Below are 15,450 nucleotides of genomic sequence, written 5' to 3'. Positions count from 1 at the left end.
CGTTGCCATTATCAGTTATGGCTGCCTTAGCGTCAACAGTAACTTCCGCTTGAGAGTTGTCACTCTACCCTGCTGGAGGCTCTCTCTGTGGCCCAGCTAGCCAGCGGCGCCCAGTGGGCGGGAGAGAGGGCGTCCAGGAGCAGAGAAAAGGAAAAGGGCGCAGAGAGGGAAGCTGGCGCCAATACCTCATTCTGATTGGGTAGCGTCGCTGGCGACAGTACGTCTGTCTGATTGGGCAGCGTTGGCGGCTCTGGCCCCGCCTGTTTCTCTTCCCCGGCGATTGACGGGCCTGCACTCGAGAGGTGGGGCGGGGCGGTAGAAGCGAGAGTGTGTGGAGGGGCGGGCGGGGCGGGGCGGGGCGAGTGGGGGAGGGGCGGTCGGGGGGCGGCGGTTGGGCAGCGTCGCTTCCAAGGAGGAGGAGGAAGGAGGGCGAGTGAGGAGGATGGCGAAGTCCGGGCTCCTGACGGTAACCAGGGGCCGCCGAGGCGGGAGGGTGCCTGTTGGCCGGTTCTTCTTGCCGTCCTTCCTGTCCGTCGGGCGGTCGGTCGGTAGGGGGAGGCCCCGCGCGTCCTGACAGGCGCGAGCCGGCGGGGCCGGGGCGAGGCCCGAGGTGCCGGGGCCCTAGGAGGCGCCGCCGCCGCCGTTTTCCTGGGTGCTGTCGCCGGGAGGCCCGGGCCCTGGGAGCTGACTCTCCTGTGGGGCCCGCAGCCGAGCACCGAGAGCGAGCCGGCCGGCTGACAGTGTCCGGGGGCCGGGCCTGCGGTGGCGGCGGGCGGGCGGCAGGCCGGGACAGCGCCCGGGCGAGGACTAACCGGCGCAAGGGCCGGGGCCGGGGGCGCCCGGAGGATAGTCTCGCTCCACTAGGCTCCTGGGGTCACCGGGCCCAGGCTGCGGGGCGCCCCGTGGGCGTGCGAATCGTTGGCGGGGGCCTTGGCGCAGCGGTAGTGATACGGGGTGGAGTCTTTCCTCGCCCCTTCCCCAAAGCCCACCGCGCTCACCGTCTCCTCTCGGTTCCGTGAAGAGTGGTGAGTCGGCTTTGGGTGTGTTGCTTGGTGAAGCGAGTTGTAGGCATCCAAGAGTGCTCTGTTGGACATGCCTAATGGCAACCTTTTTCCGCGGAGGCTTTTAGGGGTAGAGGAAAAGTACTCTTCTCCCCGCCTCCCCCCCCCCCCCCCCCATGCTAGAGGCTTCGGGACAAAACGATTTTCCCCCAGCCCTTCAGTATCCATTGTTTTGTACCACCTCCCTCCCCTCCTTTCCTAGGTAGAAGAAGAATGACTCCAAGCCATTAATTGCCTTCCTTTTTTTTTTTCCCTCAAAAATCAGCAGAGGGTTTGTGTAATTGTGTTAGTGTGGATCTACAAACAGGTGAAATGAATACCGTTTCAATAGTTGGAAAGAAGATGCTTTTGTGTGTGTGTCTGTGTGTGTGTTTAAGCTTTCAGCCCTTTCAGTTGGTGATTTGATTTTCTTTTCTGTTGCTTTGTATCATAATGGGGCTGATGAGAATAAAAGAGGAAGCAATATTTTGCAATCTACCCAAAAAATGTTTTCTAAGTCTCTAGGGATGCTGAAGCAAAATTGGGTTGCAGATGTGGACTGTATAGTATTTGCTTCCCTCACGATAAGTACCACCAGTCTATATCTAAGCTTACACCTGTGCAGTATTATACACTTCTTCGTAAATGTCAGCACTTTCTCCTTGCTCAGTACTCAGGAGTAATGGATAGTTGTATCTAAAACTATTTTTTGTTAGGTTTTCAGAATCTTAGAGTACACTTGTGTCACCAAGTATTTTTTACATCATCAACCCTTTAAGAAAGATTGTCTTAAAGACCTCAGTTTATTAGTTGCTAATCTCTACCCTCACCTTTACATGTTATAGCCTTTGTAACTGTCTGTTACTATGTATTTGAGATTTAGCTATTGAGTACAATTTGTGACATTCAGCAAACTTAAAGTTCATAGTTTGAATTTGTTAAGTGTTTGTTTTCTGTGTGACAGTGACAAGAATTATTAGGAATAATTATGAAAATGACCATTCCCTACCTACATAAGGATCTTAGACTGAATATGATAATCTTTTAAATACTAATTTGCACCTCAGGCACACTGTAAAAGTTTTAATTATGCATATGCATTTTAAAGTAGACCACAGAGAAATAAAGGCTTTGTCTAATGGTTTAAATGTAACATAAAGCTGACATATAAAACTATATTCTTGAAATGCCAGTTTGGAAATAACGGACATGGCCTATCTCGAAGGTTACTACGTTTTCCCGGCGTTTGTTCAGTTTTTGAAAAACACATTGATCTCAGGTTGGCATTTGTTTTCTGATTTCTTGATTGTTAATACAATTTTTCAGCTGTTTTTAAGATTTTTCTCTTTTATTTGTTATGAATGGTAATGGATTAAAGAGTGATGTTAAGAAATACATTAATAACTTGCAGCTGGGGTTTTTGTTTTTTTTTTTTTTTGAGTTTTTAAGCTACCATATTCAGAAAGTTGATCAGAACTGTTTTGATAATGGTAACAAGACACAGCAACTTGTGAACTAGAAACCAGTCAGAAATTTGAAACATTTCACTTTTCAAACGGAACACTAAAATCATAAATTCTTTTGTTATGCTGGCTGGAATTATACTTTTTGAATTTTTTTTGTTTCTTCAGTGACTTGGGAGAGGGCTTCTCCCATATTCAAGAGAGATAATAAACTGGAATTCTAGGTGGAATGCTCCCAAAGATGGCTTCTGAATAACTGCTGGTATATTTTTTTTTGCCTTGCGTTACCTGTATGGATTTTGAGGGCAAGCGTGAAAATTGAAATTCCTTGTTATCCAGGCAGTTAAATTGCAGTCATATTTGTTTTAAAAATATGCTGGATTATCAATATTGTGTAATTTAATATTTCTGTAAGACTTGTATTCTTTAAACAGTTTAAATAGTTTTTAGATTTTAAATATCATATGAGAAAAGAATACCAGAATCTGTTGTGTTTTTTTTGTGTGTTTTTTTTTTTTTTAACTGAAAAATATACACTAACCTGGGCATGCAGATATAAGAATGAATTTCTTTGGAGGTTGAAGATTAAATGAAAGACTATATCTTCATAGGATTCAGTTCACTGTATCGTTTATGTATTTTTCATGAATGAAAAAACATAGAATATATGCTTATAGTAATTAAAAAAATCACAAGACCAAAACACTCTCAAAACAATAAAAAACAACAGAAAAACAAGCTGACTCCTGTCCTTCGGTGAATTCTGAGGTTCTGTAACTTGGGTTTAGTGAAGGTGTTCTTGAACTGGATTATAAGATACCAATTAGGAGAGGAAACTTAGATATAAAACTTTGATATTTCCTAATAAGATCCGTGGGGAATTAGTAATACTTTGTTATAGATGAATTAGAAATGGGCTGTAATTTAGCAGCAGAATAATAAAGTACTTCTATGTGATACTTGAAAAAGGAGTACTGCAAATAAATTTGCTGTTTTTGCTTATTATTTGACTTATATTTCCTGCATTACATATTTCACATTAAGCATTAGGCATATTATAATTTAAGGCTAAATCTTTTACTGACTAAAGAATATATAGGTCAGGTTTGCTATTCCTGTCTTCTGAATTTTACGTTGTATCAAGGCTATGTACTATATATCTTTCTGGAAATATTTTTTTCTGTTAACACAGTAGTTAAATTTTGTATTTTACTATCAACTCTGACTTTTAAAATATTAAAAATTTCTGTCACAAGTTGACCTATAGTGTGCTTCAAGTATTGGAGTGCTCTGAAATGTAATTGTCAACCAGCGCAGGTAGAAAAGAACATGCGTAAGTCTAAAAAACTAATTTATGTTCTAAAATATGTAGTTGCGTTATTTTAACATAATATTTCTTCTGTCTTTGGCATTTTCTCCTGGTTCCCAGTTTTTTAGCACATCATCTTTAACTCAGCAAATCAAAGTTCTAGTGTATGAAAAGCATATTCTAATTGCAGAGGGCTCTTCAGCTTTTGAGATGTTGCTAACATATGTGCTCTTTGAGAAAGTATGATGTTCCCATTATCAAGATTTAAAGAACTAATTAGATTATTTCACACTACGTATCTCATTCCAACTTTTGTAAATATCATAACTGGTCACAGAAAGTAGTTCATGCTAGAAAAGGTTAAAGTTTCTTTTATTGGAAATAATGAAGATATTGCTTGAAGCTAAAACATTATAAATGACCTTAAAAGAGGGTATGATTTGTCCCTATGTGAAAGACTACTATGAAATATTTTGGAATGTCTATCTTCTAATGTTCATAGCACTGTGAACACACAATTTAAGCATCTTATTTGCCCTCAAATACTTTATAAATCTTGCAAGTTTAGTTAAGTAATTTCACCGTTGACAGATAAATATTTTTTCTTTCAGTTTTTCTAATGCCTTGTAGGTAGAAATGATGTGTTCTGACATGGGTGATGTCTAGAATTTGGAGTTAATTTCATCAGTTAAATTTGGGCTTTCTCTGTTTCCGGTTTTGTGTTGTACAATACTGCCTTCAGGAATTTTACCATTTTGCAGATAGTTTTTGAGTTAACCTTTAAGTTTTATTATGTAAGTGTTTCTCACTAGTTTCATACTCACTCATGTCATAGACCTTCTCCTGAGTGCTGTGTGTTTCCCGGTCTGTAAAGGCACAGAGATAAATATACTGTTTTCTGCATTTAGTAAGTTCATGGTTTGTTGCATGAAGGGGACAAACAGTAGTTAATTGTTTTGCAGTGTGACAAGTGCTTTGGTAGCTGTATACACTGAAGAACTCAGATGAATTAATTCAGACTGCATGTATAATCATCAGTGCTTACTGAAGGATACAACCTGAACTAACTCTTGAGGAATAAGTTGGATGGAGGGTAGAAAAAGCATAGAAGTTAGAGATGTTAAGGTCCATTTGGAGAATTGCAGGGAATAACAATTTGGAGTCCATCTATGACCTAATGTTAATATTTTAAGTGATACAGTAGGCTTGCATTAAAGTTATTATCTTTAGAGATTGTATGCCTTTTGTGCCTCATTTAATTTGGGGCTTGAACTATGGATCTGCACTAATGTTAGGAATCTGCTCCAAATTATTATTTAAAATTTTTAACTAAGTATATTTTCATAGTTAAATAGAAGAAGAACATATCAGCCTAACGTGAAATAATTCTGAAGCATGGAACTTGGATAATAAGAAAATGTTTCAAAATAGTATTTAAATATATTTTTCTCATATCATACTTAAATATATTTTTCTCAGCTTTTATGTATCTTGTTAAGAGTAACATTTATGAATTTCCTTCCTTAGAACTCATGGTGAGTTATTTCGCAGATATTTAAAATGCACTCTTCTGAGAACATTAAAAATAGCCTCTTTCCATACTTACTTCAGAGTGCCACTCTTTGCTTAAAAGTCAGACTGTATGATCAGTAGTTATATCCTGGTAGCCTGCTAGAAGTCTTTGTATGCCTTTAGAAGTTTTTTAAGATTTAAAAGTTCTCTGAACTTGACTATTAAAAAGTAATTTTTCATGCAGTGTGATTTAATACTTTTTGAGGATGAAATGAAGGCTCTTCGGCTCTCCCAGCGTGCCGTAGTTTCCCATTTTAAAACATTCTCATACTTGGCTTTTTTTCAATCCTTCCTGTTGGGGCTTCCTTGATAGCTCAGCTGGTAAAGAATCCGCCTGCAATATGGGAGACCCCGGTTCTATTCCTGGGTCAGGAAGATCCCCTGGAGAAGGGATAGGCTACACACTTCAGTATTGTTGGTTGAGCTTCCCTGGTGGCTCAGACAGTAAAGAATCTGCCTGCAGTGTGGGAGGCCTGGATTTGATCTCTCGGTTGGAAAGATCCTCTGGAGGAGGGCATGGCAACCCACTCCAGAATTCTTACCTAGAGAATCCCCATGGACAAAAGAGAATGGCGGATCACAAAGAGTTGGACACGACTGAGCAACTAAGCACAGCAGTCCTTCCTGTTATTTTCATTATAGAAATCTGAGAAATTCCTTTTTAAATGTTTCACATTTTAGCAATTCCCATATAAATGTTATAACGTCTCACTTATCTCAAGGTTATCTTTTAAGAAACTAAAACTTTCTGGTATCATCTCCTTGGGTACAGCCCCATGCTCGCTTCACCTGGCTAACCTCCTAATTGCTGGTCAGGCCCCAATATCACATCCTTGGGGAAGCCTTTGATCTCTAGTTAGATTCTCCTGTTTTAAGGTCTCCCACCTGTTATTTCCTTTTTATAATACTCATCATTTTTGTAATGATGTGTTTAATGTCTTTGTCTTTTTTGCATTACTGTAAGCTTCATGATGAGCATCAAGTATTTGTCCTCTTTACTACCATTTCTCCAGTACACAATGTCTTAACTTTGTAAGGCTTCTAATAGAAAATTTGTCTAGGGCCCCCAAACAAACAGGCCAAAAAGGGCAAAGATATCATAATGCTTTTGCTCTTAAACACATTTTCTGCTCTTAGAACCCCCTAGGCCTTAATTGAGGGATCTTTACAATTTTATGCTGCTGCTGCTAAGTCGCTTCAGTTGTGTCCGACTTTGTGTGACCCCATAGATGGCAACCCACCAGGCTCCTCCGTCCCTGGGATTCTCCAGGCAAGAACACTGGAGTGGGTTGCCATTTCCTTCTCCAACGCATGAAAGTGAAAAAATAAAGTGAAGTCTCTCAGTCGTGTCCAACTCCTAGCGACCCCATGGACTGCAGCCCACCAGGCCCCTCTATCCATGGGATTTTCCAGGCAAGAGTACTGGAGTGGGTTGCCATTGACTTCTCCGTTAAAATTTCATAATGTACAGTTACTTTAAAGTTTGGTAGCCAAATGTAGAAAGGATAGGGTACTCCTAGAGGCCTTATGAAAGTTGAAAATAAGAGCAAGGGTAAAGTACTTAAAAAGCAGACGTAAGACATTAAAAAATAAATTAATGTGATAAATACTTAAAATCTTTTAAGATGCCATCTGTTTTATATGTAGAATAGTATAGCAAAAACGATGATGTAAGATCATGACAAAGATATTAATTGCTGTTGGTAAATTTTGATAATGACACAGAAACAGGTATTGTATTTCAGAAAGGTTTCCATCTAAAATGATAACAAGTTTTAATGTTCAGTTCAGTTGCTCAGTCGTGTCCGACTCTTTGCGACCCCATGAATTGCAGCATGCCAGGCCTCCCTGTCCATCACCAAGTCCCGGAGTTCACTCAGACTCAATGCCATCCAGCCATCTCATCATCTGTCGTCCCCTTCTCCTGCCCCCAATCCCTCCCAGCGTCAGAGTCTTTTCCAGTGTGTCAGCTCTTCACATGAGGTGGCCAAAGTACTGGAGTTTCAGCTTTAGCATCATTCCTTCCAAAGAAATCCCAAGGTTGATCTCCTTCAGAAGGGACTGGTTGGATCTCCTTGCAGTTTTAATGTTAGCCTTTTGTTATTGGGAAGATTTGCTTAATGAGATGAAACATAGTAGGTATTGTAAGTATTTATTAAGTAAAATTAAATTGAAGAAAATGATTGAAAGTCCTGATTTAGTGCAGTATATTATTACTGCCTTAAAAGCTTTTGGATTTTATACCTACCATGTGTTTCTTTTGTGTACTGAGGTACGAAATATGTAAAACTGAGTAACAACATGTTTATCAGTTTTGAATGAAAACATACCTGTTGCAGTGATATGACAAAATGACATAAAGCAACTTTTAAACTGTTAAAGAGAGTAGTGGTTTAGTTGCTAAGTCATGTCCGACTTTTGTGATCCCATAGACTGTAGCCTGCCAGGCTCCTCTGTCCATGGCATTCTCCAGGCGAGAATACTGGAGTGGGTTGCCATTTCCTTCTCCAGAGGATCTTTCCGACCCAGGAATTGAACTTGGGTCTCCTGCATTGCAGGCAGATTCTTTACCAACCGAGCTATGAGGGAAGTCCTTAAGGAGTAAGTTTTATTGTTTATTTTTGGCATTTTTGGTAACCTAGACTGGAAAAATTAGGTTGGAGGTTATAATACTTGTTTTAGAAGTCTGTAGAATGTTGCAGCTTGGATGACCTGAAATATATTATTTTTAATTCAACTTTGTTTTCTTTATGTCTTCTGGGATAAAGAATTTGATATTTCACTTAAAGGGCTTTAGTTCTGGTTCATATAAATTTATTTTGTCTTAGTTTTGTAATCAGTTGTGTTTTCTGACTATATAAGGATAGGTAAAAGAGCTAGTTATTTCCTATTTTGTTGCTAAAACAAATATTGGTTTATCTACCATGTGTTAATTACAGTTTTAAAGTCATAGAAATGGGATACTTATATACCAGGCAGCTTAAAATAGTAAGGTTTTATGATTTAATTTTGAAAACATTTATTTCTGCTTTGGAAGTAGGGATTTGAAATTCTTAATACTAGAAATATGGCCTAGTTTCAGAACACCCACTAAGCAACTGTGGAAACTCAGCATGCTCAATGGCTTATAGTGCTGCAGTATTCTTTAATTTATCCCACCTCCTGTTATATAATAGCTTGTAGTAGTACACACAGAACATGCGTATTTAGGACAAGAACAAAGTGTATTGAAGGTCCAGAACGTGAGTCTGTGTTGGGCTTTGGATTGGGCAGGAAAAACCTGAAGATGATCAAATATGATAGTCAATGGGTGAGTGAGTGACATAAATCAGTTAATATTTTAGGTTGCAAATAAGGCATGAAAAGCAAAAATTGTTTTGGGACTTGAGAACAATGATTCTTTAAAATGGAGTCACAGTTTTTGAAACAAACACTTAATTCTATTAAAATTTATTAATATTTTTATTTAAAAAGTTTGACCACTCTTGTGAAATTGTCATGATGCTTGTGTACAGGACTAAGTATTTCAATGTAAATAATTTTATACATTTCCCCCAGAATGTTGTGCAACTCTGAAGTTGCAGCATTGTATCAGACTGTGAGAAACAGATACTGAAACTGATTAGAAACTAACTGTAAAGTATGAAACTAGTTTGTATCCATTGTTCAGGATAGTATACTGTCAAGGCATTTTATAAAACATACTTTTTACCAGCTTATTTTGTTAATTAAAAAAGGTACTGAGTTGATCTATGCTAATTATTATTATCAGACAAATGGATTTTAGAGTTAAATGTTTCAGTTTAAAGATTTTGTGATATGAAAAAGGAAGGACTTAATAAATTTGCCTTTAAAGTCAGCTATGTAATTTTTATAGAGTTAGCTCTGTGAGTAATGCTTTAACGCATAACTAATTATCTATATGCAAAAATAAACTTATCTGGCCTTTTTTCAGTTGGAGCTCACTATACCTGATATTTACACACACACACACACACACACACATATATTATGCTAATTGATACTTTTGTAATGACTCTGTAGTAAGATCTTGAAGATTTTTATTTTATCAAAGAAAGTTAAAATTAAGTTTCATATAATTGAAGTTGTAACCTATCCCTTCTCCAGGGGATCTTCCCAACCCAAGATTTAAACCAGGGTCTCCTGCATTGCAGGCAGATTCTTTACCAGCTGAGCCATCAGGGAAGCCCATTATGTTCAAATTCTTTGAATAATCCTCAAAGGTAGATCATGTGTAAAAATAAAAATAATTTCTTAATTGACACATCTTTTTTTTGACCATACCATTACCCAGCTTTTATAATTAACAATTTGATAATATTTGAGTTGCTTCTGAGAGTAATTGAAATTAAGTATGGCCAAATAATGCTTTTTCTTTTTTTCTGGCATAATTTAAATAATAAATCAATTGCTACCTGCAAATTACTAAATGATTTACATTTTTATGATGTAAGAATTTTTTACATTAAAGCTTCTGTAAACTATGTGGGACTCATTTTGCAATTATAGTCACATAGTAGTAGATAGTACATCTAACCAGTTGGGAACTGGTTAGATTTAATATGTTAAATTGCAAAAAAAATATTTTTTTTAATATATATTCAAATCTATAAGCACGGGCTGCTTTTCCATATTTAGAGTAGGTTCTGATGGGAAAGAATCTTTATTAACCTTAAGTTAAATTGGGCTTGACTGTTCCATGTTTTTTTTTTTTTTTTTGATCTTGTATGAGGAAGACTTTTGCTTTGGGGTATTTTTTAAAATGTAATACAGAGATAATGAGATTATATTATTAAGGCCCCAAATGCACAATGTAAATTCTGTTTTAACAGCTGTTAGGATGAATAGATAAATAACTGAGCATACTGGTCTTCACCTAAATAGTCTAAAAAGTGAACTATATGAATATAAGAAAAACTTTGTTTTATAATAAAGGCAACTTATTAAATACTGACTCTTAAATGTAATATACCTGCCTTGACACCACAGTCCTCTAATCTTGCTGTGTGTGGTAAATTTATTTTTGTTTATATTTTTTTCCTGACAGTTTCTGATAGTTTATAGAATGAGTAATGGACAGACTTTATGATCAGATAAGATCTAGTGAAGGAATGTGTGGGTTTATACACACAAAAAGCAATTAAATGAGATTAATTTTTAGCTTAAAAGTACTGAAAATCAAATTCTAAGTTGAAAATACTTTTAAAATACTGTAGTCACCTTAGTGCATATAACCTAAGATAGGAATTACATTTTATCTGGTTTGCTTTACACTGATAATTAGGTAGCCAACTTTTTGATTTATTGCCAATTAGCCCATGTTAAAGAGTAAGTGTTCTTTGAGAACACTTAGGTTCTGTTTGACATGTTTTGAGTTCTGGGAAAGAAAGGCTGTTAAAGCAAATATTCACAAATCTTTTTCTTTAGACTGTGTGGCCTAAGAACTTTTCAGATTAAGTTTGATCAAGATACGACATTTATTATATCTTAGTTATCTTGAGACATTTAAATTCCCCCATCCCACCTCTTCCTTTTATTTTGCTGGAGAATCTTACAATTTATGTATATAGTGAAGTGTTGTACAAGAGAGCTGTGATCTCAATTATGGCTTGACTTTTAGGTTGAGTAAACAGATTTTCAGTTCTTTGCTCAAAACTTTTGTTTGCTCAGAATCAAAATTACATAATAAATCTTGTGCTTTCCCATAAGAAGGAATACCAAATTTCTTGGAAAACTCTCATGTATTTGTTACTGTATAATATTTAGTTTCCGTGCATGTTAGTCCAAACTATTTCAGTCCAAACTATTTCATCTTGCCTCTTTAGAAAAGGGGGGGAAATGAGTTTAGAGATGCTATGAGTTGTGCACTCTTGCCTTGATTCTAATTAACATGGACTAATATAGAGCAATTTATTTATTTACAGCTATTTCTTTAGCCTGCATGAAAATTAACTCTCGCATCATGTTCATTCATGCTGCTTAGGGCAGTGTTTTTCCATTTCTCTCTGAACAGTAATGTTCCCTTGAACATGTTAATTTTGGGTACTTTCTCAATCTTTGGTTTTCCAGTTTTGAAGATTCCTTTTTTAACTTGAATTACAAAAATACATAGAATTATGTGATTTGGAGGGGAGAGCAGTTTATTTCTTTCAACTAGTAAAAGAATATAAAGAGCATTTCAGATCTTTATAAACAAACGAAAATAGTTGAAATCTTGCCATTTTAGTTATTCATTAAAAAATCTGAGTGATTTAATTTTGAGTATAGGGAAGTATGCAATGAGACAAGATTTTTGTCTTTGCTTATTGTTCAACTGGTTTCAGCAAGTGTTTACTACATGCTTATTGTGTGTTTAATAAAAAGTTCATAGTATCTTTGAAGCTGTAAAGTACTTAAGAGGAAAACTGTAGGAAGGCTGCTTTTTAGTAGGGTAGATAAAGCCCAAGTTAACAAATACTCAACAATTCTTTCAATAAATTAAACTGTTAGGTATTATTTTATAACTATTAGAATAAAACTGTGAAAAAGACAATAAGCTCCCTGTTTTCCCACTGCTTTAAATGAGGGAGTGAAATAGCTAATCTGACAAATATGATACAGTGTGAAAAATACTCTGATAGGGGAAGTTTTAAGTGGGAGCACAGAGAGCGGAGACAGTATTCAGAAATGCTTTTGAGTAGTCAGGAAGGACTTCCCTGATATTTAAACTGAGATCTGAAGGGTGCGTGGATCTCAGTGAAGAACTGTAAACCTGTTTCTATTGTTGTTGTTCAGTTACTCAGTCATGTCTGACTCTTTGCAGCCCCATGGACTGTATAGCACGCCAGGCTTCCCTGTCCTTCGCTGTCTCCCTGAGTTTGCTCAACCTCATGTTTGTTGAGTCGATGATGCCATCCAACCGTCTCATCCTCAGTCACCCCCTTCTCCTGCCCTCAGTCTTACCCAGCATCAGGGTCTTTTCCAGTGAGGCAGCTCTTCGCATCAGGTGGCTAAAAAATTGGAGCTTCAGTATCAATCCTTCCAGTGCATATTCAGGACTGATTTCCTTTAGGATAGACTGATTTGGTCTCCTTGCTGTCCAAGGGACTCTTCAAGAGTCTTCTCCAACATCACAGTTTGAAAGCCTCAATTCTTCATCGCTCAGCGTTCTTTATGGTCCAGCTCTCACATCTGTACATGACTGCTGGAGAAACCATAACTTTGACTAGAAGGACTTTTGTCAGCAAAGTGATAAATATAAATACACTGATAAATACAAATACTTAAAATATTTTATACTTTATAAATGTACTGTCTAGGTTTATCATAATTTTTCTTCCAAAGGGCAAGTATCTTTTAGTTTCATGGCTGCTGTCACCATCCACAGTGATTTTGGAGCCCAAGAAAATAAAGTCTGTCTCTGTTTCCATTGTTTCCCCATCTATTTGCCATGAACTGATGGCACCAGATGCCATGATCTTAGTTTTTTGAATGTTGAGTTGTAAGCCAGCTTTTTCACTCTCCTCTCTTGCTTTCATCAAGAGGCTCTTTAGTTCTTCTTTGCTTTGTGCCATAAGAGTGGTGTCATTTGCATATCTGAGGTTATTGATATTTCTCCTGGCAATCTTGATTCCAGCTTGCACTTCCTCCAGCCCAGCATTTCCCATAATGTACTCTGCATAGAAGTTAAATAAGCAGGGTGACAATATACAGCCTTGACATACTCCTCTTCCAATTTTGAACTAGTCTGTTTTTCCATGTCTAATTCTGACTGTTGCTTTTTGACCTGCATACAGGTTTTGCAAGAGGCAGGTCAGGTGGTCTGGTATTCCCATCTCTTTCAGAATTTTCCACAATTTGTTGTGATCCACACAGTCAAAGGCTTTAGCATTATCCATGGAACAGAAGTAGGTGTTTTTCTGGAATTCTCTTGCTTTTTTAATGATCCAACAGATGTTGGCAGTGTGATCTCTGGTTCCTCTGCCTTTTCTAAATCCAGCTTGTACATCTGCAAAATTCTCTGTTCATGTACTGTTGAAGCTTAGCTTGAAGAATTTTGAGCATGACCTTGCTAGCATGTGAAATGAGTGCAGTTGTGAGGTAGTTTGAACATTCGTTGGCATTGCAGTGACCTTTTCCAGTCCTGTGACCACTGGTGAGTTTTCCAAATTTGCTGGCATATTGAGTGCAGCACTTTAACAGCATTGTTTTGTAGGATTTGAAATAGCTCAGCTGGAATTCCATCATCTCCACTAGCGTTGTTCATAGTAATGCTTCCTAAGGCCCACTCCAGGATGTCTGGCTCTAGATGAGTGACCATACCATGATGATTATCCGGGTCATTAAGATCTGTTTTGTACAGTTCTGCCACCTCTTCATAATATCTTCTGTTAGGTCCATACCATTTCTATCCTTTATTGTGCCCATCTTTGCATGAAATGTTCCCTTGGTATCTCTGATTTTCTTGATGAGGTCTCTAGACTTTCCCATTCTATTGTTTTCCTCTATTTCTTTGCATGGTTCACTTAAGAAAGCTTTCTTATCTCTCCTTGCTATTCTTTGGTACTTTGCATTCAGATGGGTATATCTTGCCTCTTCACTTGCCTTTTGCTTCTCTTCCTTTCTCAGCTATTTGTAAGGCCTCCTCAGACAGCCATTTTGCCTTTTGGCATTTCTTCTTCTTGGGGATGGTTTGATCACTGCCTCCTGTAGAGTATCACAAACTTCCGTCCATAGTTCTTCAGGCACTCTATCAAATCTAATCCCTTGAATCTATTTGTCACTTCCACTGTATAATCATAAGGGATTTGATTTACGTCATACCTGAATGGCCTGGTGGTTTTCCTTACTTTCTTCAATTTAAGCCTGTTTTTTGCAAGGAGTTCATGATCTGAGCCACAGTCAGCTCCTCGTCTTTTTTTGTGCTGACTGTTTGGAGCTTCTCCATCTTCAGCAGCAAAGAATATAATCCATCTGATTTTGGTATTGACCATCTGGTGATGTCCATGTGTAGAGTTGTCTGTTGTGTTGTTGGAAGAGCGTGTTTGCTATGACCAGTGTGTTCTCTTGGCAAAACTCTGTTAGCTATTGCCCTGCTTCATTTTGTACTCCAAAGCCAAACTTGCCTGTTACTCCAGGTATCCCTTGACTTCTACTTTTGCATTCCAGTCCCCATGATGAAAAGGACACTTTTTTTTTTGTTTTAGTTCTAGAAGGTCTTGTAGGTCTTCATAGAACCGTTCCAATTCATCTTTGGCATAGTGGTTGGGGCATAGACTTTTATTACTATAATATTGAATGGTTTGCCTTGGAAACGAACTGAGATCATTTTATGCTGGTTTCTGATCAAATGAAATAGCTCATGTAAAGTCTTAGGGACAAGAGGTAGCAGAACTTGGGGGATTGGAAAGAAGTGTTTGTGACCAGAGGATAAGGTGGGGAATGTTGGAGTTGTAGCTGAAGTCAGGGGCCAGATTATGAAAGACTTGAGAATTATTGCTAAGAATTTTGAATTTTATCTTGAGGGCTGTGTTTGTGGGACCACCCCCTCTCCCATCCAGGTGTTTTAATTTGGATAGTTGGTTGATTAGATTTGAGTATTTGAAAAGAAAGAAAGAAAGTGAAATCGCTCAGTTGTGTCCAGCTCTTTGTGACCTCATGGACTGTAGCTTGCTGGGTTCCTTCATCCATGGGATTTTCCAGGCAAGAATACTGGAGTGGGTTGCCATTTCCTTCTCCAGTGAATCGTCCTGACCCAGGGATGGAACCTGGGTCTCCCACATTGCAGGCAGACTCTTTACCATCTGAACCAGCTGGAAAACCCTGAGTATTTGAAAGATTACTTTAGTTACAATGTAGTGATTAGATTAAGAATAAGATGGGGAGTGGATGCTTGAGACCAGTTACAAAGCTATTACAGGAGAATGTTCAGCGTACCTGGCTCAGGGTAGTGGCATTGAGAATAAAGAGAAGTTGAAGAGCCAGGAGTAATTTTATGGGAAGAATGAGTAGGATTTAGTGATTGTTAGGATATGAAAGATGAAGGAGAGAGAGGAGTCAGTATGAC

General features: G+C 38.1%; 1 protein-coding gene across 3 annotated transcripts in view; it reads left to right on the top strand.

Moving 5' to 3' along the window:
- The window catches only part of SHOC2 (SHOC2, leucine rich repeat scaffold protein), an 88,697-nt gene that overhangs the window by 501 nt on the left and 72,746 nt on the right, over positions 1-15,450 (top strand). The window contains exon 1 of one of the 3 annotated variants that reach the window (XM_027528781.1): positions 364-466. The exons of 1 other annotated variant lie outside the window; for it this stretch is intronic. The gene's annotated coding sequence lies outside the window, so the exon portion shown is untranslated. Of the gene's footprint in view, positions 1-363; positions 467-930; positions 1,026-15,450 lie in introns of those variants that run through there. One more of the 3 variants, XM_027528783.1, reaches the window with a different exon arrangement.

The sequence above is a fragment of the Bos indicus x Bos taurus genome, chromosome 26 (assembly GCF_003369695.1).
Source record: "Bos indicus x Bos taurus breed Angus x Brahman F1 hybrid chromosome 26, Bos_hybrid_MaternalHap_v2.0, whole genome shotgun sequence".
In the NCBI taxonomy this organism is placed as follows: domain Eukaryota; kingdom Metazoa; phylum Chordata; class Mammalia; order Artiodactyla; family Bovidae; genus Bos; species Bos indicus x Bos taurus.
This window is presented reverse-complemented; position numbering and strand designations above follow the sequence as displayed.